General features: G+C 31.9%; 1 long non-coding RNA gene across 1 annotated transcript; it reads left to right on the forward strand.

The window, feature by feature from the left end:
* Positions 1 to 7,117: 7,117 nt before the first annotated feature.
* Positions 7,118 to 13,181, forward strand: LOC134694717 (uncharacterized). Its single transcript, XR_010102592.1, has 3 exons — positions 7,118 to 7,175; positions 10,800 to 10,917; positions 13,037 to 13,181. It is a non-coding gene; the product is annotated as an uncharacterized LOC134694717 (long non-coding RNA).
* The last annotated feature ends 2,605 nt before the right edge of the window (positions 13,182 to 15,786 follow it).

A 15,786-nucleotide genomic window follows, 5' to 3' on the forward strand; every position in this document is an offset into this window, starting at 1 on the left:
CACCCATGGTGATCAGCGATTTTCAGAAATTTGTTTCGCTGGTTCAAAGTGTCAAGCTCAGTTTTAACAATAGACTGTAGGTCAAGAGTTTGGTCAAGTGACTCGGAAGTTAGCAAATGTTCAATTCTTCTTAATGAAGAAATACGGTCGGTGTTAAAATTAAACTGTATTTTAATCCCTTCCTGTCTGAATTCGAATGACGGAGACTGGGAAGCAATTGTAGAGGGTTGACCACTGACTAACGTGTGTGTGTTTGTATTGACAGAGCTTACTTGGGTCTTTTTGAACTCCGATAAAATCTCACTTTTCTGTCTCTGAAGGGCCTTATTTAAAGAACTGTTAAATAAGGAAACTGCATCAGCTGTAGTAAGATCACTTTCGTCGTCTTTTAAAAGTTGACTTTCGTCCATTGGCTCCACGGCAGAAATTTCTTCTTCGGACATAATACACGTGTCTACTATTAGGCTATAGCGAGAGTCGATGGTCAGAAAGATGACCGCACGGGTTTTAAGTGCGGACAAATGGTCACATGTCATGAATATTCATGAACTACTTACGTACGACGAACTAAATTTTATATGTACAGAACTGAAATGACTGCTAGCGATTAGTTCCGAGCAGTCAATAATTCTGAAAAAATGACCTTTCGTAATCTGAAATATATTGTTCAGTCATTTGAGGGATATTTTGATCAAAATGACCGTTTTAAATCTGACTTGGTTTACGTCAAGTAAACGCATGTCTATACGTTTTAATCATTAGAAAACACGACACCTCAGACAAAATGACAAGGCCAATAACCTCTATTATTTGACCTGTATTCAGTTAACCTTGTTCTAGAAATGTCATTTGTATACTAAATATATAACAAGTGCGTAAAGGTAGACACTTCATACGATTCACTTTTTGATTTAGTGGGAATATACTATAATTCACATTTATGAGAACTGAAGTGTAAATTCTCACTTTTTTGTTTTATTAAGAACCTATATTTGATCAAGGGAATTTTGTATTCTGTCAACTACCTCTATGAACTAAAATGTCACCGAAGGAAACAACGAAGTTTTGTGTTTTTTTAAAACCCTAACCCTGTTCGAAATACTATTTTTTCTTCCTGACTAATAACCGATTGTATCCAAAGTATGAATCTAACAATAATTTGAGTTAAGATGTTATTTCTGAAAAATTAGTTACAACATGCAAATTTAATCCCTTTATTCTAATGAGTTAGATAAAACAAGGTTATCTCATGGGAAGGTGCATAATACTCAGATTGCCAGTATAAATTCTAATGTATTTTTAACATTCTATACTATTGTGTTAATCCTATTTTATAAAAGTACGACCATCTAAGTGGGAGAATTCTGCCTTTCGATCATTGTTATTATTTTAATCGTATTCTTTACAGAAAATCATGATTTTTGAACCAGTTCATGTACATGACTATTTCTATGTAATATTAAGCATGGGATAAATAATGCTTAAGACTTAACATCTGCGTCAAATATTTCAGCATTTACAATTCGTTTGCAAGAGGAAGATGCATTCAAAGATGTCAAAGTATTTTATATTCTGCTTAGTTTCATCCTTTTTCATTACAACAGAAGGTATGTTCATATAATATGTTCCCTGATGTTGTTTCGAGAAGACAAATTTGGATTGTAATTTAAAGCTTGGAGAGTTAATTTGGTATCGGATATGTTCCTTAAATCCTAATTACAATCCTCTTCTTTTTCATGAATGTGACCTATCAAATTATACTATAAGATTTTTTTATCACACAAGTAACACGACATGTGTTACATGTGGAGCAGGATCTGCTCACCCTTCGGGAGCACTTAAAATCAACCCTAGTTTTTGGTGGGGTCCGTATTGCTTATTCCTTAGTCTTCTATGTTGTGTCATGTGTACTATTGTTTGTCTGTTTGTCGTTGTCAGTTTATTTTCGATTTATTAGTTTGACTGTCCCTCAGGTATCGTTCGTCCCTTTTTTAAGTTTGCTGTACAACTCATTGGCTAATATTTTACCGATTCTGAATCATATTTATTATTACTGGTATTGCTTTAAGATTCTCAAATTAGTCGTAAAATCCAGTCGATCGTTCAATTTAGACGCACACGTCACGTTTTGAAATGAGTTTTCTCATTTAAAAACTTGTTTGTAAGGCAAAATACACGTATCGGTGCAAAGTGTTGGTGTAATGAAATAATGTTTGCATTTTTCACTTGTTGGAAAGAATATGAATACAGCGGGGAAAATGTATATGTAGCATATGTAATTACAATGATTCAAGTTAATTCATATAAAAGTGAGTAAAGCAAAGAATATACAATACATGAACACATGGTGCAAACTATGCATTTATTTTATTTAAAAAAATTTTAAAATGTTGCATATATTTAACGTGAACATAAAAAAATTATTAATGACACAGAAAATTATATTTTACATATTTTTTTGTATACATTTGTTTTTACTTTCTTAAACGTATATGTTTACACACTATACTGACTTCATATACAGGAGTGTGCTCCTTACGCAGAAACTGCTCCAATAGAGTTATGAGGAGGAAAGAATAAACATGACACTCCTGCAATTTCATAGAAACCATCAAGAATTGGTTGATCTTTACGACGTGTCTGTCACTATAATAACTAATGACATTTTACCATGTCTTAGATCGTCGTTAAACCTCTATGTCGTCTGTCTGCTAATTTCCAACGGTGACCTAGTCCCAATATGACGGTTATACCGAGAGTGAATCATTATTACTTGACATATGACGTCTCTCGGTATTTTGTACTTCAAACATTCATGGATTTATTTTATGTTTTTGTCAAGGTTCGGTGAAAGATTGCGATATGTCGTATCGTTCATCGTCAAAACTATTAAAATTGTCTTTCAATACCATTATTGTCATATTCCAGAAAACGACTGTTATACTGACGATGAATTTGCATTACTATACGACGAGTCTCGATTTTTAGTACTTTCATGGATATATTGTTGATGTTTCTGTACTAACATTTGAAGTAAATATTTATAAAATCTCCTGTTTATACCATCATTATCATAAAAAAATCACGATAATGGTGAAACAGTTAAAGTTTAAGAGTGTGGGGTTTGTCTTTGATGGTATATGTTCGTTGTTGATCTACGATTTGCATGTTGTTTCGACAATAATATTATTTGTTTAAGCGTTTTTCTTTTATGAATTTCCATGCATGTATTTGGTTGTATTTCTGTCACGAAGTGTTTTATCGATATTTTTAACATTACCATCAAGCAGGAGGTTTGGCATGCTATTAAACAAAGTTCAACCCACCATTTTTTCGAGCCTGCGACTGTTGTCGCAAAAGCGAGACAGAGCGATCCTCCATTCCGCAGTCGTCATCGTCCAAAAATATTCACTCTGTGGTTCCAGGTTTTTAAATTTTGATTACTTTCTTAAATTATCCTGGATTTTCTTGGTTGATCATAAGAGAGTATACATAAAAAATTGTCCTTACAATAAAAAATATAGTTTCTCGAGGAAAACATATATTAATAGTTTCCCCATATTTGTTTAGCCTGCTATTAACAGCAAAAGTAGGCGATACCCTGGGTTCAACGGAACCTGTAAGATATTTTTCTTAAAATGTCAGTTTTTATAATAGTTATCAAAGGTACCAGGCTTATAATTTAGTAAGCAAGACGCGCGTTTCGTCTACATTAGACTCATCAGTGACACTCATATCAAAATATTTATAAAGCCAAACAAGTACAAAGTTGATGAGCATTGGAGATTCAAAATTTTGAAAAGTTGTGCCAAATACGGCTACGGTAAACTACATGTATGCCTTGAATAAAAAAAAATCCTTAGTTTTTTCGAAAATTTCAAAGTTTGGTAAACAAGAAATTTATTAAAATGACCACATTATTGATATTCATGTCAACACCGAAGTGTTGACTACTGGGCTGGTGATACCTTCGGGGACGAAACGTTCACCAGCAGCAGCATTGACCCAGAGGTGTAAATAGTTATCAAATACCATATATAAAACATTTTGTTTCTATGTCTTTTCGTGTTTTTGGTTGTTGCCCTTCGGTGTTCCTGATGTTCTATTGTATTTCTCTGTCTAGTTGTTTATGTGTTTCCCTAGGTTTGAGTTTGTAAACACAATTTGTTTTCACTTAATCGATTTATGACTTTTGAACACGATATACTACTGTTGCCTTAATTAGGTATGGTAAAATCAATATTTTGCAATTAAAGATACAAATGTACTGAATGCAAGTAAATGTTCTTAAAACTATTGAAAGTATTGGATTCAATTATATATTTCTTCCTTCAAATGATTCATACAAATGCAATGAAACGAGGATTCTTGGAAAAAAAACGTGTTAAATCCCCTCGCAATTGTGTGCTTCTCCCAAGTCAGGAGCTCATGCCTGTTCAATTTTAAATTCTAGTTCATGTATATGTTTTGAAGTTTTATAGTATGACGTCCATGTTCACTGAACTAGCCCACATTTTTAGTTAGGGGCCAGATGAGGACCACCTCCGGATGCGGGATTTTCTTACTCCGCTGGAGACCCATTTGAGGCCTGTCGGTAATCCGTTCTCCGTTTGGGTTGTAATCTCTTTGAAGTTTTCCCCGTTTCCATTCTCAAGTTCATTGGTAGGTTTAAAACTGAACCGTGCTGTACGTATCATTTGAAACGAGTGTTTCTATGTGTGATGGCGTTTGTTTTTGGTGCCTTTTGGTGTTCCTGTGTTCCTTTGTTTTCATCTAATAGTGAATGTGTTTCCATCGGTTTTTGTTTGTAACCCGGGTTAATACTTTTCACAATCGTTTTATGACTTATGAACATCGGTTTAATACTGTTGCCTTTATGGATTTAATGTATTATGTATACTTAAAAGTCAATGAATAAGATTGAAATGCACCATGCAATTGCGACTTTACAACTTTCTTTCACTTGTAGGCAGTTTTGAGGTAAGGACAATTCTGCTTCCTAGACGAAATACAAATCATGATTATTTGGGAATTATCTGTCTATGAAACATACATTTTAGTACTAGCAACATAAATTTTTAATGTATTTTTAAAAATACAAATTTGAATACTTCAGGCGTCTATTTTCACAGTTTATTGTAATTAACAATTTGTATAGCTATATATTTTGATAACTCTTTTGTTAATTGCTCAATATAAAAGACTACTATACAATAAAACTAGAAAAAATGTATTAAAGCATCATTCTATTATATAGATCTAAAACAATAATACAATTGAAACACAAGACAAACATATACTTTCATATTTTTGTAAGTATTTCTGGTAATTATTTAATCACAATCAGACAAGTTTACAATTTGTTTATCATGCATCTACTTCCCTTGCATTTGAAGAAAACAAAGGTTAATGACTTCATCTTGTTTACAATAACAAAACACTGTAATGATAGGTACATAAACACAAATCCAAATATCCCCAACTCGAATCCCTTCAAAAGCATGACAGAAACTGGAAATAAAGGGATGACCTTCCAATGGCTGTTTCTATGGTTGCACCATTCAATTTGCTAATTATGAAATAGATAACGAAATAAGTACTAGTACCATTATCGTACTAAAACACGATGTCAGCTTAGATGTAGAGTCTATATTGCTTATGTAATCACTACTTTTAATGATTTTTACAAGGTTGCAGAGAATGTCCTGAAGGAATTCAGACATTCGCATGCACTGTTGATCCATGTAGGGACAGCATTTGTGAAGGTGCAACTTGCAGGTAGGTAAAGATTTTTGGATGTCTTGAACGTATTTTTGACTATAGACTTTGAAAAGAAATAGATTGCTTTCCTTTAACAACAAACAAACCGTCGTGTATGTGCATCAAATTTTACGTAGATGATAGACCAATAGTCAAAATATCTGAATGTGGCTTTTAAAAAATAAATGTACGTGCTCAACACCTCTAAATAAGCTCCTGTTCGAATATCAGTGGTCATGTGTGGGTTTGGATAAATTCAAAAGTACGGAAAAATGAAGCTTTGAATACATGCCAAATATCAAGAATAGACTATTCTACAAGGACGAATGGTGTTACTAACCGTTGCAATATAAACTATTTGGCCACTCTTTTTCTTTTATAACCTATTATGAAAAAATATAAGATAAGATACAAAGGAACAAGTATATTCATTAGTCAAAAATAAACTTGCAATGCCATGACAAAATTGAAAAGACCAAAAACAGCTGTCGATCTAAGGTGTTCCGAAAGAGTCTGCAGACCCTGCTCTACGTGTAGCTCATTTAAGTACCAACCCGATAAAAAGCCTAAGTCGAAAGAATACCTTAGGGGAAGAGTGATCGCTGTATTTGTGACTGATTATTGTAGTCCGTTTCAGCAGTGGATTATTTACATACAAGTTTAACATTTGTACTACTGTTGGTATATGTATATATTATGTTGAAAAAAGAAAACCACACTTCATTTATTGCATTTTTCTGAAGCATTTTTCTAGTTCACATTCACAAGGAACGTTAAAACTTAAGGCCAAGAACGTATAAGAACCGAAGCAGTTGAAGATTCATATGACCAAAAAGGCCTTATAATGCATGTTATTATAGGTTTTTCAAAATCAAGTCAACTCTGCCTGACTGTTGAAACCTATTTTTTTCATAGTTTTTCAATTTTAAAAAAGAGCGATTTTTATAAAGGTTTGTAATAAAACATATAAGTACTTTAAAACTGACTACTTAACGTTTGGTGAGTTTATTTGTCTTTTTCATTTTTAGCCATGGCGTTGTCAGTTTGTTTTAGATTTATGAGTTTGACTGTCCCTTTGGTATCTTTCGTACCTCTTTAACACCTATTTGAAATATAAGTTTTCTGGTTTTACCTTTATCTGAAACGACCAAAGCAGAACAATTAATGTGATCTTTATCATCGATTGTCAAAAAAAAACCTACGTAGCAGGAATAGAACTGCAAATTTTTTCTTTTTTATGACCTGAACATGCTGAATTGATACAGATAACTATGTACGTTTAACTTAATATGTAACTTTAACATATAATTCTACTGTTCTACATGTATCTTAATTATCTTTTTACAGCTCTAACTATTGTGGTGGTTGTAATCGGCTATGGTATCAAAATGGTAATGATGTAACAAAACACTGCGGTATGTATAAAAAAGATTTCTTATTGTATCAAATACAAAGATATGGAGGTGAAACTTGTTGGAAACAATAAAGTATGCAGGATCATTATTCAAAGAATAATCATGCAGATCAGACTTGGGGTAATTGTAATTGTAATCATCAATCAGCTGCAATTGATTACAATTTCCCAAGTAATCATTGTAATCATTAATCAGCAAAAAATCTGATTACATGTAATTTAATTTAATCAATTACTTTTCAAAATGCCCTGTAATCCTGATTACTTTATGATTACATTCTGATAACAATGAAAAAAATCTTGAACTGTGTTTATGGTCAATAAATGAACCTTTTTGTTCTTCTTATTGAATGAATATTCAACAAGTTAAGATAGTTTGGTTTACTTTTTAAAGCATGTTTATAATTGATTTGTATACTTCAGTAAAAAAAATACTGTTACAGTATTCAAAAGTCATCATTAGCCTAACAAGAGACATGTCATACAATTTCATGTTTCTAGAAAAGATATTGTACATATATTCACAATTTAAAGATGTACATATATATTTGGCTAAAATCTATTATATTTAAGTAATATTATATACTGAGTGCCATTAAAAACGCAACACTTTTGTTTTTCAAGAAAATCTTATAATTTTTATTTTATTTATATTAGAACTTTGTATGGTTGGTTTAAAATGACTTTTAAGACATTTGACGACAACTTCACGGTTGAGAGATTTTTTAAACAAATGCGAAGTTAGGATTATTTTGAACGGACATAAACCGAGTTCACCGCTTTTCAACATACGCACCATTTTCACGATTTTGTCATTTAAAGCTTGGCTAATGTCATGAATTATCCCGCCCTTATTTTAAGGAAACTGCAATAAACATCTGAGTAAATGTCAGGACTTTCTGACAACCAGCGACATGCAGGTTTGGGCATGATCCAATGAAGCCTTTCACAGCATACAATTACGAGAAGACTGAAGTTGTAGCCTCTACAATAACCCAAATCATTCACAAATTAAACCAAAATGGATCATTTAATGATAAGCCACATCCCGGGGTACTAAAAGCAAGAAACGCTCAGCCAGACCGATACATTTGGTCTTAAACATATTCGATTTTGACTCTGATTGCTGTGCAAAGGTCACGAGAGTTCAATGGTGGTCACGGTAGATCTTTTGGAGCAATTTCAGTAAAGCATCATTTGCGCAGAAATTGTTAAAGAGCACCAAAGTCTGCCCTTAGTGACATCTAAACGGCCGTCAGGTGTAAATATCGCATGTTGTAGACCAATAATCATTCATTATGTACCAAAAACCGTCAGTGGTGGTTACATAGACATTTGTCACCCAACTTGGCCAAAACCCATGTGTTCCGCCCGATATTGGTCCGATCGAGCAAATTTTGCATCAGATTGGACATGGTTTAGACGATGAAAACCACCACCAATATCATAAAGTCAGCTTCAGTTTGATTTGCGGGACAAGTGGAATAACATTCCTCTAGATTACATTAAACGTCCAGGATGATCAATTCCACGGCGCTGTCGAGATTGCGCTGCACAACGGGATTGTAACATGTTTTGTTAGGACTGTGAGTTAATGATTCGACATTGGATGTTTCGTTTACCTATAGCGTCTAAAAGATGACAATAAAACAGTTTTGTTTGATATCGATCTATTGTTAGAATTGTTAATTTTCAAGAACAATTTATTTTGAAAGATTATCATTTCTTATATAAATTTTATTTTTGAAAAACCAAGTGTTGCGTTTTCATTGGCACTCAGTATACTTTTCGTTAACCCTGAATGATAATCTTTTGTTAATATTGTGATTTTTGTCAACTCTGTATTGACAGGTAGGAAACCAATTAAGGTTTGTTTTTATTGCAATTTCCAATTGAGTATACATAATGTAGCTGTAGGACAATATATATGATAAAAGATTAATCAGACATGTGAAAATTTATCTAATTAGCACAAACTAAATTAAAAGTTGGACTAATATCTTGCTTAAAATAAGTAAATTTTAATATTTACTTGGACTGGACATGTAATGTGTATTTATTTATAGTATTGCATTTTGTTTAAACAATTCTATTAAAATTTTACATAGTTTTTATCTGGTAACTTTATTTCATCCATATTTAAACTTTCATACACTGCACCTTGAAATACATAAAAAGTCTGGAAGAGGTCAGAAGACAAACAGCAAACTCTTTATAAAGCCATATTCAATTGAAATCACAAAATAATTCAGAGATAAATTATGATAAAGTGTAATGGGCGACATAATGTTCATGTAAACATGTCAGTTGTGAAATTTTGTGGTTTATTAAATAGATGAAGTTTGAGGTTGTCAATTTATAATATACAAAACAAATCCTTTTGAAAAAGTGCTATAGTTATATTAAACGTTGATTCATTCACATCTATCAAAATGTTTTTTTTGTTTTTTTTGTTTATTCATTGTAATCAGATGTAATCATGATTACTTTGCCAATGTAATCATGATTACTTTGCCAATGTAATCATTAATTTAATCAGACATTTTCAGAAATGATGTAATCATTAATTTAATTTAATCGTACAAATGACAAAGTAATTGTAATTTAATCAATTACATTGAAAGTAATCGAACCAATCTCTGATGCAGATTAAATTGGTAAAAAAATTTATCAAAGGTATCAGAATTATTATTTAGTACGCCAGACGCGCTTTTCGTCTACATAAGACTCATCAGTGACGCTTATGTAAAAATATGAATAGAGCCAAACAAGTACGAAGTTGAAATGCATTGATGATCCAGAATTCCAAAACGTTTTAAAAAAGAAATTGTGCAGATTAAATTGGTAAATAAGTAACCATGCAAATTAAATTGGTAAAAAAGTTAACATGCAGATTAAGTTGGCAATAAAGTAATCATGCAGTTTAATTTGTTACAAAAAGTACTTAAGCGGAAGTATTCTCAAATTTAGCAATTTCTACAGGATTGGGTGAATCATTAAATCTTCAGTATGGATTGTTAAATGAATAAGATTTAAAAAAATCCTACATATGATCTCCTTTCCACATTTGATTTTTTTTTGTAATCTACGGTTATCGTGGTTATGGTTGACCGATAAATATGTTTCTCAAAAATTAAGCGGCATGTGTCCGCGGTCTTTTTATTTTGATACCAGAATATTAGTGTAATCTGTTAACTCTCGATCGTTCACTCTTTCTTAGCGTTACATTTGGACTGAGTGTGGATTTGCATAACGGGTTACAAAAATGTATGTATTATAGCAGAAGACATGTACCCTGTCGAAAAAACCTTGTCCTCTCTGTTAACGTTTATGCAATTCCGGTTTTATGATCGTTAATATGTACGTTTTAACTGGCTGTTTAGAAACTTGAACATTAATAATTGCAGTGTCGTTGACCCTTAATAGAGATCCTTTACTGAATCCGGAGCGCTGCTGAAGTTTGAAAATCACTGCAATGCAAGACCTGTAGAATATGTTTAACCATATCGGTATACACAATAAAGTGACTGTTAAACCGATCAATATACCATTCAAAATCAGTAACTCAGTTTTCCTTTTTCAATATAAAATGTCTGCATTTTGTAGTGTTTAATTATTTTTCTAGAATTCAAGTGTCCAACAAACTGCTTGCCTGGAGTTACAGTTGTGAATTGTTTTGTGGATCCATGTTCACCCGGAGGCTCACCGATAACATGTCCCGGTTTTCCTAGCGCGAAGTGTTGGTAAGCTATTTGGATCTGATTAACATATAATTAACATATCTATGTGAATATATTATGCTTTAAGAATATCGGAACGATATAGAGATATATTTAAAGTATTTTAAAAGAAGGAAAAACAAATATTTGTTGGCACATTACATAATTTATTTTTTCATTTCGAAGACTAAAAAACAAATTTTGACCGGGAAAAAAGTGTCAAGACATAATTTTGAACTTAATCATAGAGATAGTGCTGGATTATTGTTACAAACCTGTTCAATCGAAAAAAAATTTGGGCAGTTTTTATCCTGATTTGTCTTGTTTTGATTGCAAAGAGTTGATTTTCTCTGATAATCAAGTAATATTTTTTGCAAGCTATAGATTTGATGACAATTTTCATAAAAAATGTATCCCGTGCGTTTGTGAATGTACAACAAATAACAAATATATGTCTAGCATGAATTATGTGACCTTTAAAGTCAAATATGGTAGTTTTATATTCTTACGGGAAGATACATGAGTCATGTAAATGACTGTTCTATTTAAACCCTTCCTTAAGTTAAAGTTAACATCTATTTTTTCAATATGCCACATGTAGTATTTGGATTTAAGAATACTTTTTTTTTTAAATCAAGCAAAGAAAAATGTGCTGTGTGAGTAGCTTTTCTAGTTCCCCCGTTCGATGAACCTAATAATGTCCAATAAATGAAATATGGCATGCATTATTTCATTGACAAATTATAAGAAAACAATGTGATGAAAGCTTAATATTCAAAATTAATGTGGCAAGTTTGAAATAAAACAACATCTATCTAAGGCACGCCTAAACCACTTTTATTAATTTAAAATCGTAGATTATCTCAGATAAACTATGATGATCTCAGATATACTATGACGATCTCAGATAAACTATGATGATCTCAGATAAACTAGAATTATCTCAGATAAACTATGATTATCTCAGATAATCCCGGTTTATTTCAGGGAAACTAAGATTATTCCAGCTTAATTCAAATTCGAGAAAATCCAAGTATATATCAGAAAATACAGAAAATTCATTATCTAAAAAGATCCCAGTTTATCTCAAGATTGAGAAAATCTAGGTTTTTATGAGCTATTTTCGGATCATTCCTATTCATCACAAGATAATTATTTGTCTTATTTCTGAGAAAATCAAGGTTTATCAATCTCAAAACCGAATTAATTGAAATTGGAACGTACAAGTTACAGATTTACTTAAGTTTAATACATGTATTTTCATTCGTATTATATCATCATTTTGTATTACAGGTAATGCAGTGCAAAAAATGATACATTGCATAAAAACATGAATTAAACTTTAATCTGTAGTTTGTTTTCATTTTCAATTTGTACACAGTGAAATAAAAATAATGTTTGATCTTAGCCTACAAGATATGTGGATTTACATAGGAGAAAAACTTTACAACAATAAGTATAATTGTTTGTAAGTCTGCGCCAAAGACACATCAATTGAGAATTTTATTACGCTGTTGGTATCAAAGCAAAATTTACACGTCATAAGAATCATCTACCTTTTATTCAAAGACTCGTCTTGCAAAATTTATACAATCCAGAAAACAATTGTCTGCTTCTTTACAATAAAATCAACAAACATAAATTACGAATCGAATTCTCGAGGGAACTGCACATTTTGTCTCGAAAGTTTTTAAAACCTCCATATTTTTAAATTATATTTCAATGGTTTATAAAATAATCTTATTAGTTTATTATTTAAAACAACGCCAATTACGGCTTTTCATTTAAAAAAGTATATCATCAATTTATTTTTTGGTCTATGTGAATAAATGTTCTGTGAATACTTTGAATCAGATGGAATAAACGGTCATTAACAATACCACTTCCAAGCAATGATTGAACTGGTTAGGGGTAGGAATCCTTACAACTTTCTGAAAAATTTGGCCGTCACCTACGAACCAAAATGTTTTGTAACCAAAAGATTCCAAATGTGATATATAATTCATCAATATAAAATCTTTTTGGATCGTGGATGGCGGCCAAGGTTAGTTAACATTAAAAGTTTACTGTTCTCATACTTTATAGACATTAAATTTCAAATCAATAATATTACAATTCACAAATACATATTTTTTAATTGTAGTTCAATATATTGTGGAGGCTGTCATGCAGTTTGGTATTCAAACGGTGAGCCAGTTACGTGTCAGAAGACGACAACGAGGGGATAATATCATTAATTATAAAATACATTCATTTAAGTTGGGATCAAATAAATTTGATGAATGAAACACTGATTTTCTGAATTTGATTCCCAACACTTAAATTCCTCTATGGTGCTTGATGAAAATATACTAAATCCATAAATATTAATATTCTAAAGATATAAAATGGCGTATCTGTCGATCAAATTCAATTTCGATTCTTGCTGGTTGGAAAATCCCACAACTGCTCAGTATTTGTCATTTGAAATAACTTAACTGTCTTCGCTAAAGGCGAGATAACTTCTGTTGTGCAATCTTGTATTCTACTATGAAGTAATTTGTGGACATTTCATTTTTTTCGATGTTTTTTCTTTTGTCGTCCGATTTTATTGTTGTTTGTAGCTCTAGAATATACAAGATGATTCCTTAAAATTCTAATATTCGAAATTAACCGGAAGAAAAAATGTCAAATACATTTAGTTTCACATACTACTCTCTCTATTCTTCTATAAAACATTAATCGCGCGTAATATTAATGCTTGATATTAATGCTTAACCCCGCCGCAATTTTGCGCCTGCCCCAAGTCAGGAGCCTCTGGCCTTTGTTAGTCTTGTATTATTTTAATTTTAGTTTCTTGTGTACCGTTTAAATAATGGAAGTGTTTAAATTTCTTAATTTTGCCATAGTTTGTGAGTTAGAAAAATGACGTTTTAATAAGCTGGATAACATGAATGATTCTAAGCGGTCGTGTTTGTTTGTTGTTGTTGCTTCTGGTATACAAGTTATAGGTTTACCTAGTTACAAAACCAGTTTAAAATCACCATTAACTATAACGGGAAATTCCTGTGCCCAGTGAGGAACATTGTTTTACATCCGTTTGATGTGTTTGAACGTTTGATTTTGATATGCTGAAGTAAATTTCTGTTTTGAATTTTCCTTGGAGGTCGCTATTCTTATTTTTTTCTTTTTATGTTTGTTTTCTGTTCACTCATGATGGTAGGCTATATGAAAAGATAACAGAAATTATCATTGAAAATATTTTCTGTCTACAACAACGACTCGTCTAGAAATCAAAGATGCACATAAAGAAAACAATTAACAACAAACAAACAAACAATAGCTCGTCTTGGAGGAAGCTAATTATGTCTGAATTGCAACACCTAGGTTGTCTAGCCACATCTGCTGGTAATCACAACATGCATTACAGTTGCGGGTCCAGAAAGTTTCATAAGTGGGGGCCCACTGACTGCCTAAGAGGGGGCCCGCTCTAGTCAACCTTCAGTGATTCTCTATATAAGCAACCACATTTTTTTCTCAAAAAGGGGGGCACGGGCTTCCTGCCCCCCATAAATCCGCCTCTGTGCAACAAGAGTTACCCAACAAATGACCTTATTGTTATTGCATGTTAGTTTTCTTAGTGAGATTCAATACTTAAATGTCTATGTGTAAGTGGATATTAGTATGTGTCAGAGCTTTAAGATACTAGATTTAAGACGTATATGCTATTCTTAACTATGAAACGTTTGATGGGAGTTCAAAACTGAAGGAACTAGTTCACTTAATTTTTAACAAAATACATTGGTCAAACAGAAAAAGATATATTTTGAATTCAATTATTTTCGTGGGTACCAATTTTCGTGGATTAAAGAAAACCAACATGTAAGTGGATATCTAATTTTATGGTTTTTTTCGAAGTTTGCATACAAGCCTTTCGAAAATTTATATTCGCTGAACATTTAAATTCTTGGTTAACCTGTACCCACATAATCCACGAAAACTAGTATCCAACCAATAATACTGAATAAACTCATCATAAATACCAGTATTAAATTTTTACGCTAGACGCGCGTTTTTGTCTACAAAAGACTTATAAAAAATTGAAAACAACCGTTTAATAATTTCTTGCGTCCGATGCATTTTTCTGGATTTACCTGATGCGCTTTTCTGGATTTACCTACATCAGGAACGCTCAAAGCCAAACATTTGAAATCCGAAGATGTATGAGTACCAAAAACAGTTGAAGAGCTATATGCCATAAATGCCTAAAATAAATCAGTGACAATCGAATGTGTTAAAAACAAAAGTCAAATAAAGTACGAAGTTGAAGAGCATTGGGGACCAAAACTCATTAAATGTTTGGCAAATTCAGCTAAGGTCGTCTACTAGTATTCTCGAGGTAGAAAAGCCTTTTTATTTCAAAAATTCAAAAGATTTGTAAACAGTTAATCCACAGTAGTTTAGATTGTATAAATTGTTATCACAATATTCTCTAAAAATCTTTTGATTGATTTGAATTGTATTGTGAAATAAATTGTGAAATCACTTTCTTCCTAGCTTGATGATTCTGAAGATTTTTTGTATGTTACTTTTATACATACAGAATATATACATGTAAATACGTTATCAATTGTCTATTCACGATGATAAGTCTTCAAATATCATACGGTCATGTGTCATTTTGTATTCTGTGTTATCGGTAATTACAGATGTGCTATCATAAATAATGAGCTCATAGAGACCGAATGAAAAAGATGGTAGAAGCAAGAGTTACTATAGATCACAAACAATTAGTTTTATCTAAAGCAAACTTTTTTTAAATAAAAGGTCCAGACATGAAAAAAGTAAAACTATCAAAACAAGAACATTGATGTCATCCAATTAACGAAGTTAGATATTCAACAGTAAAAGACA

This window comes from Mytilus trossulus, chromosome 13 (assembly GCF_036588685.1).
Source record: "Mytilus trossulus isolate FHL-02 chromosome 13, PNRI_Mtr1.1.1.hap1, whole genome shotgun sequence".
Classification (NCBI taxonomy): Eukaryota; Metazoa; Mollusca; class Bivalvia; order Mytilida; family Mytilidae; genus Mytilus; species Mytilus trossulus.